The 13,276-nt window shown below is 44.6% G+C and overlaps 1 long non-coding RNA gene across 1 annotated transcript; it reads right to left on the reverse strand.

Annotated features, from left to right (window-relative positions):
- Positions 1–853: 853 nt before the first annotated feature.
- On the reverse strand, positions 854–11,990 carry LOC129034041 (uncharacterized). The gene is made up of 4 exons (XR_008501740.1): positions 11,957–11,990; positions 4,636–4,758; positions 4,008–4,071; positions 854–2,283 (listed from the first exon to the last, which is right to left on the reverse strand). It is a non-coding gene; the product is annotated as an uncharacterized LOC129034041 (long non-coding RNA).
- Positions 11,991–13,276: the final 1,286 nt, after the last annotated feature.

The raw sequence follows: 13,276 nt of genomic DNA on the forward strand, positions 1-13,276 counted from the left end.
AACTCCATCTCTATAAAAATACAAAATTAGCTGGGTGTGGTGGCACATGCCTATAATCCCAGCTACTCGGGAGGCTGAGGCAGGAGAATCTCTTGAACCTGGGAAGCAGAGGTTGCGGTAAGCCAAGATCACGCCATTGCACTCCAACCCAGGCAACAAGAACGAAACTCTGTCTCAAAAAACAAACCAAAAAAAAAAAAAAAAAGCCGGGCGTGGTGGCTCACACCTGTAATCCTAGCACTTTGGGAGGCCGAGGCGGGTGAATCACGAGGTCAGGAGATCGAGACCATCCTGGCTAACATGGTGAAACCCCGTCTCTACTAAAATTACAAAAAATTAGCTGGGCGTGGTGGCGGGTGCCTGTAGTCCCAGCTACTCAGGAGGCTGAGGCAGGAGAATGGTGTGAACCCGGGAGGTGGAGCTGGCAGTGAGCCGAGATCGCACCACTGTACTCCAGCCTGGGCGACAGAGCAAGACTCTGTCTGAGAAAAAAAAAGGGAAGAAAAGAAAAGGTAAAAGCCCCATTTTTTCAAATATCACTTCACCCTTTCCCTAGAGGTAGCCACTATTAACAGTATGGGAGTGTATTCTTCCAGCTTTTGTATAGATAGATAAATAGATCTTTCTGTGCATTCTGTCTTGCAATTTTCTTTTCTCACTTAACCCTAAATAGTAGTGTTTAAGAGTAGACTTTTACAAAGAAATTAAGAAGGAAATATAAATGTTTTACCAAGGGGACTACTCATTCAAATGTATTTCTTAATTTTGCAAGTAAGCTTTATTGTAAATAGGGAAAATAAATAAAAAAGAGAAAATATATAATATTTTAAATAAAATCAAATGTGTTTATTAAACCAAAACATGGAGTTGGAATGTTACCCTAGCTGCTGAGAGAAAATTATGCCCCGTACACATCTTTATCACGTTTGTCCACCCAAACTAGAATACGAACTTCTCCAATGTAAGCAGTATTCCCTGGACCTAGCACAATGCCTGGCACAAAGAAATGTTTGCTGAGTGAATAAATGAATAAACAAATCAACCGTGACCCTGGATTCTTGCAGAAGTTATCCATTAATTAGGCCAGGCACAATGGCTCATTCCTGTAATCCCAGCACTTTGGGAGGCCAAGGCGGGTGGATCTCTTGAGGACAGGAGTTTGAGAACAGCCTGGCCAACATGGTGAAACCCCATCTCTACTAAAAATACAAAAAATGTTAGCTAGGCTTGGTGGCATGCACCTGTAGTCCCAGCTACTCAGGAGGCTGAGGCACAAGAATCGCTTGAACCCAGGAGGCAGACATTGCAGTTAGCTGAGATGGTGCCACTGCACTCTAGCCTGAGCAACACAGTGAGACTCTGTCTCAAAAAAACGAGTAAGTTCTCCATGAATTAATCTCTCCTGGGCCCCTTTGGTGCTTTATGGCATCTTGTTTTTAGCACTTTTACACATTATGTTATTTTGGTATCACAACAGCCCTTTAATTATGTTACACTTGGTATTTCATCTTTTCACTGCTTTACAGAGGGGCAAACTGAATCCTAATGAGGTGACAGAGCTGAGCCCAGAACCCAGGTATTTTCTGTTGCACCACTCTTTATATTCTCCAGTGCCAGCCTCTGTGGTGTACATTGGTCAAAGGAAAACAGAATTAGTTTAGTTTCTACAGAGCTGAGAGCACACTTGAGTTGGCGAGGGTTAATCATCATCAGTTTGTGAGCTAGGAAGGCTACTTTAGGCCTGGAGCTGTATTGCTGGGCAGCAAACCTTACGAAGTCCTCTTGTTTGCAGATCCATCTTCTGCCATCTGCTGGATGAATTCAGTATTTCATTACTGCTCTTCCGCCATCATAACAGTTTCCCTCTATTAAGGAACAACTTGGTGCCATGTAATTCCCATGTATAATTTCTATTACTCCTTAAAGCAGCCCTAAAAGGTAGGTCTAAGTTTTAGCCCCATTTTCAGATAAGGTAACTGAGGCTCACAATGTTTAGGTAACTCACACTCTGTGTGTTAGTTTCCTAGGGTTGCTGTAAGAAGTTGCCACAAACTTGGTGGCTTAAAACAACAAGAATTTATTTCATAGTTATGGAGCCCAGAAGTTTGAAATCAAGGTGTTGGCAGGGCCACACTCTTCCAAATGCTCTAGGGGAGGATCCTTCCTTGCCTCTTCCGGCTTCTGATGGCTCCAGGCATTCCTTGACTTGGCTGAATAACTCCAGTCTCTGCTCCATCTTCATGCAGGCTCCTCCTCCTCTCCGGGACTCTCTTCTGTATTTCTCTTATAAAGATATTTGTCATTGGATTTAGGACCCACCAGAATAATCCAGGGTGATCTCCTCTCGAGAGCCTTAAGTTCATTACATCTACAAAGACTCTCTTTCCAAGAGTCACATTCATAAGTTCCTAGAGTTAAGACATGGATGTATCTTTTTAGGGGCCACAATTTAACCCACTACAATATGTTAGACAGTCAATAAGTTATACAGCTGGCATGTAACCTCGTGTCTACTGACTCCAAAGACTATGCTCTTAATCATTGCTAAGGGGATCTAGGTTGTTGTTAGCCTCACTTCTGTCTCCTCCCCACCTCAAGCCTGCCTTTCCAGGCACCCTCTTCTCTCCTTTTAGTGAACCCCCCCGCCTTCTACTCTGCACACAAAAAAACTCTTTCCACCCTGAGACTGCCCCCGGGTGCTCCTTGTACAGGGTGTCCACATGATTTATCCAAATGAAGACACATTTGAGAATGCAAGAGAAAAAATGGGGGTTGATATGGTTTGGCTATGTCCCCACCCAAATCTCATCTTGAATTGTAGTTCCCATAATCCAGACATGTCATGGGAGGAACCCAGTGGCAGGTAATTGAATCATGGGGATGGTTACCCCCATGCTGCTGTTCTCATGATAGTGAGTGAGTTCTCATGAGATCTGATGGTTTTATAAGGGGTTTTTCCCCCTTTTGCTCAGCACTTCTCCTTGCTGCTGTCATGTGAAGAAGGACCTGTTTGCTTCCCCTTCCACTGCGATTATGTTTCCTGAGGCCTCCCCAGCCATGCTGAACTGTGAGTCAATTAAACCTCTTTCTGGCCAGGCATAGTGGCTCACACCTGTAATCCCAACACTTTAGGAGGCCACGGTGGGTGGATCACTTGAGGCCAGGAGTTCGAGACCAGCCTGGCCAACATGGTGAAACCCTGTCTCTACTAAAATTACAAAAATTAACCAGGCCTGGTGGTGCACACCTGTAATCCCAGCTACTCAGAGGCTGAGGCATGAGAATTGCTTGAACCCAGGAGGCGGAGGTTGCAGTGAGTCAAGATTGCACCACTGCACTCCAGCCTGGGTGACAGAGTGAGACTCTGTCTCAAAACAAAAATAACAGCAAAAACACCTCTTTTCTTTATAACTTACCCAGTCTCAGGTATGTCTTTATTAGCAGCATGAGAACGGACTAATACATGAGTCAATGATTGTCCTGTGACAACAGGTTTAAAGTGGGAGAGTGCCAAGCAAACCTGGATGCAGGGAGTCCCTATCATTGCCTCCCATGGCTGCGCTCTTCTGCTGGCTTCCCCAAGACTCCAAAACTTTTCTTGTACTTCTGTAGTAAATCCCCCTTCCATGGTGCATCCCTACCCAAAATGTGATCAGGAGACTATGAGTCCCACCAGAAATCTAATAAATAATTGCTGCATTTATTTATTTATTTATTGAGACGGAGTTTCACTCTTGTTGCCCAGGCTGGAGTGCAATGGTGCGATCTCTGTTCACCACAACCTCTGCCTCCTGGGTTCAAGCAATTCTCCGGCCTCAGCCTCCCAAGTAGCTGGGATTACAGGCGTAAGCCACCGTGCCCAGCCTATTTTTTAAATATTTGTTAAACTTTTGGAAGATTGTGTGCCGCTAATCACTGGAACACAATCACTACCCTGAAGGAGTTTACAGACTAGTAGGCAAGTTGGGCCAACAGATATAGATGCCAAAAGTATAGAAAAACCTTACCCGCCATTGAGCAAAGATCTCTGGCTGCTGCTTGAAGGAAGCAGTTGGTGCCTTAGAAAAGACTCTTCAGGGAAAAGGGGAAGGGAAATGGCATTAAAATAGGGTATTCAGAAATTCTACTTGCATTGTTTCATGCCGTCGTCATGATCCTATGAGGAAGGTATGGGTCCACAGTTTGTTATCTGAAATCTTTGGGGCCAGGTGTGTTTTTAAACTCAAAATTTTCTACATTTTTAAGAAAAAAAATGTTACAAGTATAATATAGTACATGCCACCCCCAGCAGGGTCTGGAGTTGTACTCCAATTATTAATCTAATACTTTAATAATTGTGTAGCAAAACATGTAGATTAACATTAAATAAAATAAACACCTACTATAAAAAGCCACATGAAAGGGTTTTATGAATAAATTAGTTCAGGTCAATTAGATTTCATCACCAAAGTAGTTAAGAATAGAATATCAGTTTCCAGGCTGGGCGCGGTGGTTCACGTCTGTAATCCCAGTACTTTGGGAGGCCGAGGCGGGTGGATCACCTGAAGTCAGGAGTTCGAGACCAGCCTGGCCAAGATGGTGAAACCTTGTTTCTACTTAAAATACAAAAAATTAGCCAGCTGTGGTGGTACGCACCTGTAATCCCAGCTACTCAGGAGGCTGAGAGAGGAGAATCGCTTGAACCCGGGAGGCAGAGGTTGCAGTGAGCTGAGATCACGCCATTGCACTCCAGCCTGGGGGACAAGAGCTAGACTTTGTCTCAAAAAAATAAAAAATAAAAGAATAGAACATCAGTTTCCAAAACTTTTGGATTTGAAGATTGTAGAGTTTTATTATTTGCTCCAATGTGTAGACAAAGAAACTGAGGCTCAGAAAAGAAACTTGCCCAAGATACACAATGAGTAACTGAAGCAGCTGGACTTGGGGCGAGCCTCAAGTTCATTACATCTATAAAGATCCTTTTTCCAAAGAAGGTCACATTCACAAGTCTGCCTGGCTCACCCACAGCATCACTCCGTTTCAATTTTTGATTCAGATAAGTTACATGAGCCCTACCAAGCCCTGAGTAATATCATGACTTTTGAAATAATATTGGCTGTTCCAGTCCCACTTGTCTTTGTAGAAACACTCGAATCAAAGCTTTAAATCAATGCGGCCCAGGACAGCTTTGAATGCAGCCCAACACAAATTTGTAAACTTTCTTAAAACATTATTAGATTTTTTTGTAATTTTTTTTTTAGCTCATCAGCTGTTGCTAGTATTAGTGTATTTTACGTGTGGCCCGAGACAATTCTTCCAATCTGGCCCAAGGAAGCCAAAAGATTAGACACCCCTGCTTTAAATCCTATGAACATGAATAATCTTTTTGTCTACCCATATTTGTGACACGCCTTTCTGAGACATTTGTTAGTGTAAATCGGCGCTTTCAGGCAGCAGGGGGACAGTTCTTATTTGTGAACTTGGAAGAGACTTTTAATTAAAAAGTAATGTAGATAACAATACAGGCAGAGTTGCTTAGAAAGCAAAACCAGACAACTCCTCTTTGTTGACCTACTTCAAACACACATGTGATTACTTAACTTTATAAAAAGAAAGTCCCCAAGAGAGTAATAATTATTCCTAATAACACCTTTAAAAGAAATGGTCTGGGCTGCTCTGCCTATGGAGTAGCCATTCTTTTTATTCCTTTACTTTCTTAATAAACTTGCTCTCACTTTAAAAAAATTAATAAATAAATGCTCTAACAGAAATGGAAAAAAAAACTCAATCCAAGAATAGTTTAAAATATTGGCTTCCTCAATTGATACTGCAGATTCATGTTCCCAGCACACCCACTGGCCAACACTACCACCCCACCCCACTCTCAGACACATGATGTGTATTGTGAGGATGGTGAAGCTTGGTTAAAATTTGTTCTTTCTTTTTCCTTTGCTAAAAGCTGAAGTGCTGGCCAGATGCAGTGGCTTATGCATGTAATCCCAGCACTTTGGGACACCAAGGCAGGAGGATCACTTGAGCCCAGGAGTTCAAGACCAGCCTGGGCAACATAGCAAGGGTCTGTCTCTGTGAATAATAATAATAATAAATTAGCCAGGCATGGTGGCATCCACCTGTGGTCCCAGCTACTCAGGAGGTTGAGTCCAGGAGGTCAAGGCTGCAGTATGCCATGATCGTGCCACTGCACTCCAGCCTGGGCAACAGAGTGAGACCCTGTCTAAAAAATAGAAAAAAAAAAAAAAAAGAAAAGTTGGAGTGCTGAACTCTGCTGCACATTGCTAATCCCTGGTTAGAGTCAGCAGGCCTAGGATTGTCTTGTCCAGTTTAATTCATAACTTATCACCACTTTTTGGGTCCCAGGGTAGAGAATTCATTCCAGGCCAACTTAGATGGCAATAGTTAAGCCTTTCAGCCTGTCTTCACTACTATGTTTTTATCATTGTTTTGTCTTGACACAAAAGATGTCATACTCATAAAATTCCCTTAACAGATTAGTTTTGTGTATTCTTCACACTTCAGCAAGGAGGAACAAAATAACAGCTTACCTAAAATAATTCCAGAATTTTCCATTCAAATTACGATTTTATGGATTGAGAAGTTACTATGTGCCATGCTGTGTGATTTATCTTGGGAGAATATAAGTGATCAGAATGCAGCTTTCAGGACTGTACTATACAGTATGCAAATAATAATAAATACCTATGTAGGATTTTCATGTGCCTGGCACCATTCTAGGTGCATAACGTATATAATCCTCTCATTGTAAGCCACACAAGAACTCTGAGGCAGATTCCTGTGTTAGACTATCTCATACATGAGGAAACTGAGACCCAGAGAGGTTAAAGAACTTGTCAAGATCACACAGCTGGCAAGTAGTGGAGCTGGAATTTTGATTGACACACTCAGGCCCCAAAGTCCGTGTTCTTGCCTTCTAGAATGAGAACATTACCTCTTTAGGGACAGGATCTGTGTCTTATTTGTCCCTGTATCCCAGCTCCCAGCACTGTACCTGGCAGAAAAAGATCTTAACACACAGTTGCGGAGGAAGGAAAAGAGAAAGTAAGAGAAAGGGAAGAAGAGAGGAGGGACGGAGGGAGAAGGATACTAGTTTCAGGGGCACACTCATACAGTGCTCCCCATGGAAATGAAGTCCAGGGCCCATTTAGTAGCGACCGCATTTTTCTGAGAGAGAAGAATTGATGGATAGATCTGTGAAGGTTCATTTTTGTGAGCTGTCAGACTTTGTGCTGTAACCACACAAAGGGAAAAACAGGGTTTTGTCTCTTGACATAAAGGACCTCATACTCTGGCCGGGCGCGGTGGCTCACACCTGTAATCCCAGCACTTTGGGAGGCTGAGGCGGGTGGATCACGAGGTCAGGAGATCAAGACCATCCTGGCTAACACGGTGAAACCCCGTCTCTACTAAAAAAATACAAAAAATTAGCTTGGCGTGGTGGCGGGCGCCTGTGGTCCCAGCTACTCGGGAGGCTGAGGCAGAAGAATGGCGCGAACCCGGGAGGCGGAGCTTGCAGTGAGTCGAGATCGCGCCACTGCGCTCTAGCCTGGGCGACAGAGCGAGACTCCATCTCAAAAAAAAAAAAAAGATGTCTTACTCACCAATGTCCCAAGATCAAAGATCAGAGCTTATCAGAATCTGCTCACGATTCTTTCTTTTTTTCTCTCCCTCCCTCCCCCCTCCCTCTCCCTCTCCCTCTCTCTCTCCCTCTCTTTCCCTCTCTCTTTTTCTTTTCTTTCTTTTCTTTTTTCTTTTCTTTCCTTTCCTTTCCTTTCTCTTCCTTCCTTCCTTCCTTCCTTCCTTCCTTTCTTTCTTTCTTTCCTCTTTCTCCTTCCTTCCTTCCTTCTTTTTGAAGAAGCTTCGTGGATCATGACTCTAATAGCAGGAGTAAAAGGCTCTACACTGAGTGGAGGTGCAATTTGAGGGGCACGGGAGCAGAGCTAGGTAGAGAACAATCATTCCACTGGGCCCATTCTCCAATTGTACAGTATTTTCTAATTTTTTTTTTTTTTAGTCAGGGTCTCACTCTGTCCCCTAGGCTGGAGTCCAATGGCATGATCTTGGCTCACTACAACCACTCTCTTGGGGCTCAAGCCATCCTCCCACCTCAGCCTCCTGAGTAGCTGGGACTACAGGCGTGCACCACCATACACGGCTAATTTTTGTATTTTTTGTAAAGACGAGATTTCACCATGCTGGCCAGGCTGGTCTCAAACTCCTAAGCTCAAGTGATCCTCCTGCCTCTGCCTCCCAAAGTGCTGGGATTACAGGCATGAGCCACCGCTCCCGGCCTTCTAATATTTTAAAATATTTAGACCTCAAAATTGTGAAGACTATGCTGATACAATGTAAAAGCCAAGCTGTGCGATGTGGAGAAAAGGTAAGGAAAACAACTGGCCCATTTCTCCCTCAGGTCTCCAGAATATCTGTCATACCTCATTAACGGTACTTGTTTAGATCCACGTCTCCTACTGGCCCATGTTCCCGAGATGCGAGGACCTTATTACTCATCCTTAGTTTAGCATAAGTGGTTAAACAGGAAGCCTGGGAAGTCAGATTACCTGAGATAACATTAAGACTTTTTCCCTTACTGCGTGGCATTAGTCAACTTACTTAACCTCTCTGAGCCTCTGTTTTCTTATACATTAAATAGAACATAATAATGTCTTCCATAAGGGAATGTCTCCAGTCCCTGAGCAAAAATCTCTGGCATCCCTAAAGGAGGAAGTTGTAGCTGAGAAAAGACTTACTGAAGGAAAGGAAAAGGAAATGTCATTGACCTAGAGTTCTGCATGCCTTTTTCATGTAATCTTGATGATTGAGAGATTTAGGTGTGTTGTTCAGCACAGTGCCTGGCTCATAATGCACATGACAAAGACAGCTACGTTTCCTAGTATCTGTGCTCTCCTTTCTTTGGTAATAATGTCACTAAAATTTTAGTGGGGTGTGTGTCTAGTTTTAAAAAGATAGAACCTGGGCAGCCTAGCAAAACTCCATCTCTACAAAACATTTAAAAATTAGCCAGGAGTGGTGGTGTGTGCCTGGGGTCCTAGCTACTCAGGAAGCTGGGGCAGGAGGATCGCTTAAGCCCAGGAGTTCAAGGTTACAGTGAGCTCTGATCACACCACTTCACTCTAGCCTGAGTTACAGAGCAAGGCCCTTTCTCCAGAAAAATAAAGAAAGATGGCCAGGGAGTACTGCAAGGAAATGGTGAGGTGCATGTGGCTATGGCTAGAGGCAGGTGTTTACTTAGAGAGACCATTGCCATGATCAGGCAGAGAGGAATGGTCTACACTCAGTTGGAGAGGCATGGTGAGCACTAGGGTGCCTCTGGGTTAGTCAGCTAGAATCTATGAATGCCACAGGGAGAGAGGAAAGCAGGCAGAGAGGGAGGAGGAGGAGGAGGAGAGAGGACACCCAGATTTTCAGCATGTTGACTAAGTCATGGTGACATAATTCACTGAACTGGAGGAGGAACCAGTTTGGGAGGCAAGTGATGAGTGTCACTGAGGAAATGTTGGAATGGAGGAGCCTAGCATGTGTCCCATCCAGATGTCCAGCCATGTTCCTTTGCTCATCGCTTCTGTGGAGTGGCATTTCATCATCAATGAGTCCCGAAAAAGGGTTTTGCAAAGAGCACTCAAATGTTCTGTGCCTGGGAGATCAAAACAACCCCGCAGAGACAGCAAAAACACTCCCAGCCCACAGAAGCCCTCAAGCTGCCTCCCTGCCCTTTCTGGTTTGCTTCCCAAGCCTGCAGCTCAGACGGCCTCACCCCATCCAGGATCCCTGCCTGGATAGGAGACAAAAGGTGTGTATCCACAGCACAAAACGACTTACTGTATCCACCCAGTCAGCAATGGTTTCTATGAAACATTTGATCACAGGGTGCAGGGGTTTTTGTTTGTTTTCCTTCCACTGGATAATTGTTTCAGTGACAATAGCTAATGGCTGTGATTGTGTCAAACATTAATGATAGTTATTTCTCTGTTGCAATTCTGACCCCCGCAGACACTTCCCTGAAGTTCTATTTTGCACCAACTCTATATTGGCTCTCCTAGGTCTTGTAAAGCTACGAAAGACCAGAAGCAAATCTGCCACCCTGACCTCAGACAAGGGGAAGTCAAATTGCAAAAATGGTTAAATGTCTTTCTCAGTAGGGAGTTCTAAGGAGGAGCCCACAGCCTTGGAGACCCAGCCCAGCATTTAACCAATGCTTGCCAATGCCTGTTACTACACTAAATCCTTTGTATGTGTTATCTCATTTAACCCTTAATACTAAACCACAGGCAAGGAAAATGAGGCTCAGAGAGGGTAAGAAATTTGCCTAACACCACATAGCTAATAAATGATGGAGATGGCATTCTGAATCAAACCTGTCTTACTCTAGTTGCCAGTGCTTAACCATCAGTCCTGGATTTCACATCCCTGATGATATGATCACAATCTTCTTTGCTGTAATTTAATTCCAGGTTTTTTAACTCGGTTTGCCCTATTTGATACTTGCTGTTCTTCAGATGTGGGCTCCCTGTTTTACCAAAAGGAATGTGCGTGGTTTCCTATCATCCACCCAGTGCTAGAAAAGCAGAAATCTTGGCCATGAAGAAACTCAGTAGTGGTGTCTCTGGATCTACTTGCTTCTAGAACTGATCAGTGGGGTAAACAGTGGTGACCAGTCTTGCTGGCCCTGCAAAAAGATGCTGCCTGGTGGAGCTGTTCCTGAAGGTGACCACTTCACCAACAAGTGTAGTGCTCCTCTAACCGTGGGCATAATGGTCTTAAGAACAGAAAAGCAGCCATGTGCAGTAGGTGGTTCCTGCCTGCCATCCTAGCACTTTGGGAGGCCGAGGCAGGATAATAGCTTTAGCCCAGGAGTTCAAGCCCAGCCTGGGCCACATAGTGAGACCCCATGTCTGTTTTATTATTAAATATATACATATATATTTTTAATTTACCCATATTCAGTGCACAATTGAACAATTTTTAGTAAATTTACCAAGCTGTGCAACCAGGTAGAAGAGCAATTTTGAATCTCTTTGCATCCTACCACTAAAACATTCACAACAGCTAGGTTAGCAAAACCAAAAACCCATGGCCAACAACTACAACAAACCCTAGCAACCAGATCCTCCTTGAGCTCCAAAATTTGAGTGAGTGGAAACAAGCTACCAATAATTGCATGGTCTACACGGCATCAAGAAGACAGAAGGTAAAGGGACTCGTGATATCCTTAAGAAGTGAAGGACCCCAAATCACCAAAGGAACTCACTGGAAAGTTCAGTGGGCCACTGGAGAACAGCAGCAAAGCTGGCATTGAGAAGAAATATGGTCACATGGAGACTAGGGAAACCTCCGGCCATGCTGGAGTGGCCTAGAGGTCTGGGCCCTGTGAACTCTCAAACAAACCAAACCAAACCATCTTTCTAGGACAAAGTTCCACCCTGAGGAGAAAAGCCTGGGCATAAAATCCAAACTGAGCAAGATAGGAACAACAAGGCCATAGAAAAGAGGATTTCTCTCAGATGGCTGGGCATGGTGGCTCCTGCCTGTAATCTCAGCACTTTGGGAAGCTGAGACAGGCAGATCACTTGAGCTCGGGAGTTCAAGATCAGCCTGAGCAACATGGCGAAACCCCGTCTCTACAAAAAATACAAAAATTTAGCTGGTCATGGTTGCTGGCATCAGTGGTCCTAGCTATTTGGGAGGCTGAGGTGGAAGGATTGCTAGAGCCCAGGGGCTGGAGATTGCAGTGAGCCCAGATCGTGCCTCTGCACTGCAGCCTGGGCAAGAGTGAGACTCCATCTCAAAAACAAAAAAGAAAGAAAAAAGGAAGGAAGGAAGGAAGGAGAGAAAGAAAGAAAAGGGGTCAGAGTAAAAGGTGGGAGGAGAGCAAGGAAGAGGAACTGTTTCGCAGTGGGCAGGTGTGTTTATGTAAACCTACCCCAGATGGCGGCAGACAAGCTGGTGGGTCCCCGTGCCATTACCCCCTAGACTCAGGGGTTATAAACCGTAGGGGAATGATACACATGCTTCTGCAGGAATAGGTAGGAATTTGCCCTAAGGGCAGGATTTGCAGTAAGTCCATGCTGTTACACAAGGAACAACACATAAACTGGAAATCTCAGCAGCCTTCCTGGAACTGGGGTTAATCAGAAGCTAACATAATGAGTTAGCATCCAAGATGGACTTGCTTCAGCCTTTACCCTCCACCCCCATAATCTGGCTCTTACAATCCCATGTGTCCTCTTTCACTATGGCCCCTGAGCCTTTAGGGAGGGTGCTTGATATGGTATAGCTTAAACAGCAGTGCCTTGGCAATGCAAAACAGACCAGGCCCAGTAGGATTCCAAATGGAATAGATTCACAGCCTGTTGAATCATCTCTAGTCTTCAGAATACCATGACTTCAGTTTTCTTGGAAGAAGTAGAACAATGAGAGATACATACAATTAATAATTTGGGCCAGGTGCGGTGGCGTATGCCTCTAATCCTAGCACTTTGGGAGGCAAAGATGGGTGGATCACCTGAGGTCAGGAGTTTGAGACCAGCCTGGCCAAGATGGTGAAACCCCATCTCTACTAAAAATACAAAAATTAGCCGGGCATGGTTGGCGGTCACCTGTAATCCCAGCTACCGGGGAGGCTGAGGCAGGAGAATCGCTTGAACTTGGGAGGTGGAGGCTGCAGTGAGCCAAGATGGTGCCACTGCACTCCAGCCTGGGTGACAGACAGTAGAAATATAAGGCTGGGAGTGGTGGCTCACCAAGGTGGGCAGATCACTTGAAGTCAGGAGTTCGAGATCAACCTGAGCAACATAACAAAACACTATCTCTACTAAAAATACAAAAATTAGCTGGGTGTGGTGGCACACACCTGTAATCCCAGCTACTTGGGAAACTGAGGTGGGAGGAACTTTGAGCCCAGGAGGTGGAGTTTGCCAGAGGTTGCTGTGAGTCAAGATCATGCCACTGCACTCTAGCCTGGGCAACAAAGCGAGACTCTGTCTCAAAGAGAAATGTAATGCACACAAGAATTATAATCAAAAGCATTTGTAGGCCAGGCACGGTGGCTCACAACTGTAATCCGAGCACTTGGGGAGGCCAAGAAGGGAGAATTGCTTGAAGCCAGAAGTTTTGATACCAGCCTGGACTAAAAAGCAAGAATGTCCCTACAAAAAATGTAAAACATAGTAAAATTAGACAAGCATGGTGGTGCACACCCTGTAGTCCTGGCTACTTGGGAGACTGGGGCAAGAGGATCACT

The sequence above is a fragment of the Pongo pygmaeus genome, chromosome 1 (genome assembly GCF_028885625.2).
Source record: "Pongo pygmaeus isolate AG05252 chromosome 1, NHGRI_mPonPyg2-v2.0_pri, whole genome shotgun sequence".
In the NCBI taxonomy this organism is placed as follows: domain Eukaryota; kingdom Metazoa; phylum Chordata; class Mammalia; order Primates; family Hominidae; genus Pongo; species Pongo pygmaeus.